This window comes from Euprymna scolopes, chromosome 14 (assembly GCF_053919585.1).
Source record: "Euprymna scolopes isolate OS-2025 chromosome 14, ASM5391958v1, whole genome shotgun sequence".
Classification (NCBI taxonomy): Eukaryota; Metazoa; Mollusca; class Cephalopoda; order Sepiida; family Sepiolidae; genus Euprymna; species Euprymna scolopes.
In genome coordinates, this window is record NC_136495.1 from 148,849,351 (window position 1) to 148,858,565 (window position 9,215).

The following is a 9,215-nucleotide window of genomic DNA, read 5'->3' on the forward strand; positions in this document are numbered from 1 at the left end:
ACAATAGCTGGTAAAATTACTGATTCAATATATTTTTATAATCAACAATAGCTGGTAAAATTACTGATTCAATATATTTTTATAATCAACAATAGCTGGTAAAATTACTGATTCAATATATTTTTATAATCAACAATAGCTGGTAAAATTACTGATTCAATATATTTTTATGATCAACAATAGCTGGTAAAATTACTGATTCAATATATTTTTATAATCAACAATAGCTGGTAAAATTACTGATTCAATATATTTTTATAATCAACAATAGCTGGTAAAATTACTGATTCAATATATTTTTATAATCAACAATAGCTGGTAAAATTACTGATTCAATATATTTTTATAATCAACAATAGCTGGTAAAATTACTGATTCAATATATTTTTATAATCAACAATAGCTGGTAAAATTACTGATTCAATATATTTTTATAATCAACAATAGCTGGTAAAATTACTGATTCAATATATTTTTATAATCAACAATAGCTGGTAAAATTACTGATTCAATATATTTTTATAATCAACAATAGCTGGTAAAATTACTGATTCAATATATTTTTATAATCAACAATAGCTGGTAAAATTACTGATTCAATATATTTTTATAATCAACAATAGCTGGTAAAATTACTGATTCAATATATTTTTATAATCAACAATAGCTGGTAAAATTACTGATTCAATATATTTTTATAATCAACAATAGCTGGTAAAATTACTGATTCAATATATTTTTATAATCAACAATAGCTGGTAAAATTACTGATTCAATATATTTTTATAATCAACAATAGCTGGTAAAATTACTGATTCAATATATTTTTATAATCAACAATAGCTGGTAAAATTACTGATTCAATATATTTTTATAATCAACAATAGCTGGTAAAATTACTGATTCAATATATTTTTATAATCAACAATAGCTGGTAAAATTACTGATTCAATATATTTTTATGATCAACAATAGCTGGTAAAATTACTGATTCAATATATTTTTATAATCAACAATAGCTGGTAAAATTACTGATTCAATATATTTTTATAATCAACAATAGCTGGTAAAATTACTGATTCAATATATTTTTATGATCAACAATAGCTGGTAAAATTACTGATTCAATATATTTTTATAATCAACAATAACTGGTAAAATTACTGATTCAATATATTTTTATAATCAACAATAGCTGGTAAAATTACTGATTCAATATATTTTTATAATCAACAATAGCTGGTAAAATTACTGATTCAATATATTTTTATAATCAACAATAGCTGGTAAAATTACTGATTCAATATATTTTTATAATCAACAATAGCTGGTAAAATTACTGATTCAATATATTTTTATGATCAACAATAGCTGGTAAAATTACTGATTCAATATATTTTTATAATCAACAATAGCTGGTAAAATTACTGATTCAATATATTTTTATAATCAACAATAGCTGGTAAAATTACTGATTCAATATATTTTTATAATCAACAATAGCTGGTAAAATTACTGATTCAATATATTTTTATAATCAACAATAGCTGGTAAAATTACTGATTCAAAGTATTTGTATAATCAACAATAGCTGGTAAAATTACTGATTCAATATATTTTTATAATCAACAATAGCTGGTAAAATTACTGATTCAATATATTTTTATAATCAACAATAGCTGGTAAAATTACTGATTCAATATATTTTTATAATCAACAATAGCTGGTAAAATTACTGATTCAATATATTTTTATGATCAACAATAGCTGGTAAAATTACTGATTCAATATATTTTTATAATCAACAATAGCTGGTAAAATTACTGATTCAATTATATTTTTATAATCAACAATAACTGGTAAAATTACTGATTCAAAGTATTTGTATAATCAACAATAGCTGGTAAAATTACTGATTCAATATATTTTTATAATCAACAATAGCTGGTAGAATTACTGATTCAATATATTTTTATAATCAACAATAGCTGGTAAAATTACTGATTCAATATATTTTTATAATCAACAATAGCTGGTAAAATTACTGATTCAATATATTTTTATAATCAACAATAGCTGGTAAAATTACTGATTCAAAGTATTTGTATAATCAACAATAGCTGGTAAAATTACTGATTCAATATATTTTTATGATCAACAATAGCTGGTAAAATTACTGATTCAATATATTTTTATAATCAACAATAGCTGGTAAAATTACTGATTCAATATATTTTTATAATCAACAATAGCTGGTAAAATTACTGATTCAATATATTTTTATGATCAACAATAGCTGGTAAAATTACTGATTCAATATATTTTTATAATCAACAATAGCTGGTAAAATTACTGATTCAATATATTTTTATAATCAACAATAACTGGTAAAATTACTGATTCAAAGTATTTGTATAATCAACAATAGCTGGTAAAATTACTGATTCAATATATTTTTATAATCAACAATAGCTGGTAGAATTACTGATTCAATATATTTTTATAATCAACAATAGCTGGTAAAATTACTGATTCAATATATTTTTATAATCAACAATAGCTGGTAAAATTACTGATTCAATATATTTTTATAATCAACAATAGCTGGTAAAATTACTGATTCAATATATTTTTATAATCAACAATAGCTGGTAAAATTACTGATTCAATATATTTTTATAATCAACAATAGCTGGTAAAATTACTGATTCAATATATTTTTATGATCAACAATAGCTGGTAAAATTACTGATTCAATATATTTTTATAATCAACAATAGCTGGTAAAATTACTGATTCAATATATTTTTATAATCAACAATAGCTGGTAAAATTACTGATTCAATATATTTTTATAATCAACAATAGCTGGTAAAATTACTGATTCAATATATTTTTATAATCAACAATAGCTGGTAAAATTACTGATTCAATATATTTTTATAATCAACAATAGCTGGTAAAATTACTGATTCAATATATTTTTATAATCAACAATAGCTGGTAAAATTACTGATTCAATATATTTTTATAATCAACAATAGCTGGTAAAATTACTGATTCAATATATTTTTATAATCAACAATAGCTGGTAAAATTACTGATTCAATATATTTTTATAATCAACAATAGCTGGTAAAATTACTGATTCAATATATTTTTATAATCAACAATAGCTGGTAAAATTACTGATTCAATATATTTTTATAATCAACAATAGCTGGTAAAATTACTGATTCAATATATTTTTATGATCAACAATAGCTGGTAAAATTACTGATTCAATATATTTTTATAATCAACAATAGCTGGTAAAATTACTGATTCAATATATTTTTATAATCAACAATAGCTGGTAAAATTACTGATTCAATATATTTTTATGATCAACAATAGCTGGTAAAATTACTGATTCAATATATTTTTATAATCAACAATAACTGGTAAAATTACTGATTCAAAGTATTTGTATAATCAACAATAGCTGGTAAAATTACTGATTCAATATATTTTTATAATCAACAATAGCTGGTAAAATTACTGATTCAATATATTTTTATAATCAACAATAGCTGGTAAAATTACTGATTCAATATATTTTTATAATCAACAATAGCTGGTAAAATTACTGATTCAATATATTTTTATAATCAACAATAGCTGGTAAAATTACTGATTCAATATATTTTTATAATCAACAATAGCTGGTAAAATTACTGATTCAATATATTTTTATAATCAACAATAGCTGGTAAAATTACTGATTCAATATATTTTTATAATCAACAATAGCTGGTAGAATTACTGATTCAATATATTTTTATAATCAACAATAGCTGGTAAAATTACTGATTCAAAGTATTTGTATAATCAACAATAGCTGGTAAAATTACTGATTCAATATATTTTTATAATCAACAATAGCTGGTAAAATTACTGATTCAATATATTTTTATAATCAACAATAGCTGGTAAAATTACTGATTCAATATATTTTTATAATCAACAATAGCTGGTAAAATTACTGATTCAATATATTTTTATGATCAACAATAGCTGGTAAAATTACTGATTCAATATATTTTTATAATCAACAATAGCTGGTAAAATTACTGATTCAATATATTTTTATAATCAACAATAGCTGGTAAAATTACTGATTCAATATATTTTTATAATCAACAATAGCTGGTAAAATTACTGATTCAATATATTTTTATAATCAACAATAGCTGGTAAAATTACTGATTCAATATATTTTTATAATCAACAATAGCTGGTAAAATTACTGATTCAATATATTTTTATGATCAACAATAGCTGGTAAAATTACTGATTCAATATATTTTTATAATCAACAATAGCTGGTAAAATTACTGATTCAATATATTTTTATAATCAACAATAGCTGGTAAAATTACTGATTCAATATATTTTTATAATCAACAATAGCTGGTAAAATTACTGATTCAATATATTTTTATAATCAACAATAGCTGGTAAAATTACTGATTCAATATATTTTTATAATCAACAATAGCTGGTAAAATTACTGATTCAATATATTTTTATGATCAACAATAGCTGGTAAAATTACTGATTCAATATATTTTTATAATCAACAATAGCTGGTAAAATTACTGATTCAAAGTATTTGTATAATCAACAATAGCTGGTAAAATTACTGATTCAATATATTTTTATGATCAACAATAGCTGGTAAAATTACTGATTCAATATATTTTTATAATCAACAATAGCTGGTAAAATTACTGATTCAAAGTATTTGTATAATCAACAATAGCTGGTAAAATTACTGATTCAATATATTTTTATAATCAACAATAGCTGGTAAAATTACTGATTCAATATATTTTTATAATCAACAATAGCTGGTAAAATTACTGATTCAATATATTTTTATAATCAACAATAGCTGGTAAAATTACTGATTCAATATATTTTTATGATCAACAATAGCTGGTAAAATTACTGATTCAATATATTTTTATAATCAACAATAGCTGGTAAAATTACTGATTCAATATATTTTTATAATCAACAATAGCTGGTAAAATTACTGATTCAATATATTTTTATAATCAACAATAGCTGGTAGAATTACTGATTCAATATATTTTTATAATCAACAATAGCTGGTAAAATTACTGATTCAATATATTTTTATGATCAACAATAGCTGGTAAAATTACTGATTCAATATATTTTTATAATCAACAATAGCTGGTAAAATTACTGATTCAAAGTATTTGTATAATCAACAATAGCTGGTAAAATTACTGATTCAATATATTTTTATAATCAACAATAGCTGGTAAAATTACTGATTCAATATATTTTTATAATCAACAATAGCTGGTAAAATTACTGATTCAATATATTTTTATAATCAACAATAGCTGGTAAAATTACTGATTCAATATATTTTTATGATCAACAATAGCTGGTAAAATTACTGATTCAATATATTTTTATAATCAACAATAGCTGGTAAAATTACTGATTCAATATATTTTTATAATCAACAATAGCTGGTAAAATTACTGATTCAATATATTTTTATAATCAACAATAGCTGCTAAAATTACTGATTCAATATATTTTTATAATCAACAATAGCTGGTAAAATTACTGATTCAATATATTTTTATGATCAACAATAGCTGGTAAAATTACTGATTCAATATATTTTTATAATCAACAATAGCTGGTAAAATTACTGATTCAAAGTATTTGTATAATCAACAATAGCTGGTAAAATTACTGATTCAATATATTTTTATGATCAACAATAGCTGGTAAAATTACTGATTCAATATATTTTTATAATCAACAATAACTGGTAAAATTACTGATTCAAAGTATTTGTATAATCAACAATAGCTGGTAAAATTACTGATTCAATATATTTTTATAATCAACAATAGCTGGTAAAATTACTGATTCAATATATTTTTATAATCAACAATAGCTGGTAAAATTACTGATTCAAAGTATTTGTATAATCAACAATAGCTGGTAAAATTACTGATTCAATATATTTTTATGATCAACAATAGCTGGTAAAATTACTGATTCAATATATTTTTATGATCAACAATAGCTGGTAAAATTACTGATTCAATATATTTTTATAATCAACAATAGCTGGTAAAATTACTGATTCAATATATTTTTATAATCAACAATAGCTGGTAAAATTACTGATTCAATATATTTTTATAATCAACAATAGCTGGTAAAATTACTGATTCAAAGTATTTGTATAATCAACAATAGCTGGTAAAATTACTGATTCAATATATTTTTATGATCAACAATAGCTGGTAGAATTACTGATTCAATATATTTTTATGATCAACAATAGCTGGTAAAATTACTGATTCAATATATTTTTATAATCAACAATAGCTGGTAAAATTACTGATTCAATATATTTTTATAATCAACAATAGCTGGTAAAATTACTGATTCAATATATTTTTATAATCAACAATAGCTGGTAAAATTACTGATTCAATATATTTTTATAATCAACAATAGCTGGTAAAATTACTGATTCAATATATTTTTATGATCAACAATAGCTGGTAAAATTACTGATTCAATATATTTTTATAATCAACAATAGCTGGTAAAATTACTGATTCAAAGTATTTGTATAATCAACAATAGCTGGTAAAATTACTGATTCAATATATTTTTATGATCAACAATAGCTGGTAAAATTACTGATTCAATATATTTTTATAATCAACAATAACTGGTAAAATTACTGATTCAAAGTATTTGTATAATCAACAATAGCTGGTAAAATTACTGATTCAATATATTTTTATGATCAACAATAGCTGGTAAAATTACTGATTCAATATATTTTTATAATCAACAATAACTGGTAAAATTACTGATTCAAAGTATTTGTATAATCAACAATAGCTGGTAAAATTACTGATTCAATATATTTTTATGATCAACAATAGCTGGTAAAATTACTGATTCAATATATTTTTATAATCAACAATAACTGGTAAAATTACTGATTCAAAGTATTTGTATAATCAACAATAGCTGGTAAAATTACTGATTCAAAGTATTTGTATAATCAACAATAGCTGGTAAAATTACTGATTCAATATATTTTTATGATCAACAATAGCTGGTAAAATTACTGATTCAATATATTTTTATGATCAACAATAGCTGGTAAAATTACTGATTCAATATATTTTTATAATCAACAATAGCTGGTAAAATTACTGATTCAATATATTTTTATAATCAACAATAGCTGGTAAAATTACTGATTCAATATATTTTTATAATCAACAATAACTGGTAAAATTACTGATTCAATATATTTTTATAATCAACAATAGCTGGTAAAATTACTGATTCAATATATTTTTATAATCAACAATAGCTGGTAAAATTACTGATTCAATATATTTTTATGATCAACAATAACTGGTAAAATTACTGATTCAAAGTATTTGTATAATCAACAATAGCTGGTAAAATTACTGATTCAATATATTTTTATAATCAACAATAGCTGGTAAAATTACTGATTCAATATATTTTTATAATCAACAATAGCTGGTAAAATTACTGATTCAATATATTTTTATAATCAACAATAGCTGGTAAAATTACTGATTCAATATATTTTTATAATCAACAATAACTGGTAAAATTACTGATTCAAAGTATTTGTATAATCAACAATAGCTGGTAAAATTACTGATTCAATATATTTTTATAATCAACAATAGCTGGTAAAATTACTGATTCAATATATTTTTATGATCAACAATAACTGGTAAAATTACTGATTCAAAGTATTTGTATAATCAACAATAGCTGGTAAAATTACTGATTCAATATATTTTTATAATCAACAATAGCTGGTAAAATTACTGATTCAATATATTTTTATAATCAACAATAGCTGGTAAAATTACTGATTCAATATATTTTTATAATCAACAATAGCTGGTAAAATTACTGATTCAATATATTTTTATAATTAACAATAGCTGGTAAAATTACTGATTCAATATATTTTTATAATCAACAATAGCTGGTAGAATTACTGATTCAATATATTTTTATAATCAACAATAGCTGGTAAAATTACTGATTCAATATATTTTTATGATCAACAATAGCTGGTAAAATTACTGATTCAATATATTTTTATGATCAACAATAGCTGGTAAAATTACTGATTCAATATATTTTTATGATCAACAATAGCTGGTAAAATTACTGATTCAATATATTTTTATGATCAACAATAGCTGGTAGAATTACTGATTCAATATATTTTTATGATCAACAATAGCTGGTAAAATTACTGATTCAATATATTTTTATGATCAACAATAGCTGGTAAAATTACTGATTCAATATATTTTTATGATCAACAATAGCTGGTAAAATTACTGATTCAATATATTTTTATGATCAACAATAGCTGGTAGAATTACTGATTCAATATATTTTTATAATCAACAATAGCTGGTAGAATTACTGATTCAATATATTTTTATAATCAACAATAGCTGGTAAAATTACTGATTCAATATATTTTTATAATCAACAATAGCTGGTAAAATTACTGATTCAATATATTTTTATGATCAACAATAGCTGGTAGAATTACTGATTCAATATATTTTTATAATCAACAATAGCTGGTAAAATTACTGATTCAATATATTTTTATAATCAACAATAACTGGTAAAATTACTGATTCAAAGTATTTGTATAATCAACAATAGCTGGTAAAATTACTGATTCAATATATTTTTATGATCAACAATAGCTGGTAAAATTACTGATTCAATATATTTTTATGATCAACAATAGCTGGTAAAATTACTGATTCAATATATTTTTATAATCAACAATAGCTGGTAAAATTACTGATTCAATATATTTTTATAATCAACAATAGCTGGTAAAATTACTGATTCAATATATTTTTATAATCAACAATAGCTGGTAAAATTACTGATTCAAAGTATTTGTATAATCAACAATAGCTGGTAAAATTACTGATTCAATATATTTTTATGATCAACAATAGCTGGTAGAATTACTGATTCAATATATTTTTATGATCAACAATAGCTGGTAAAATTACTGATTCAATATATTTTTATAATCAACAATAGCTGGTAAAATT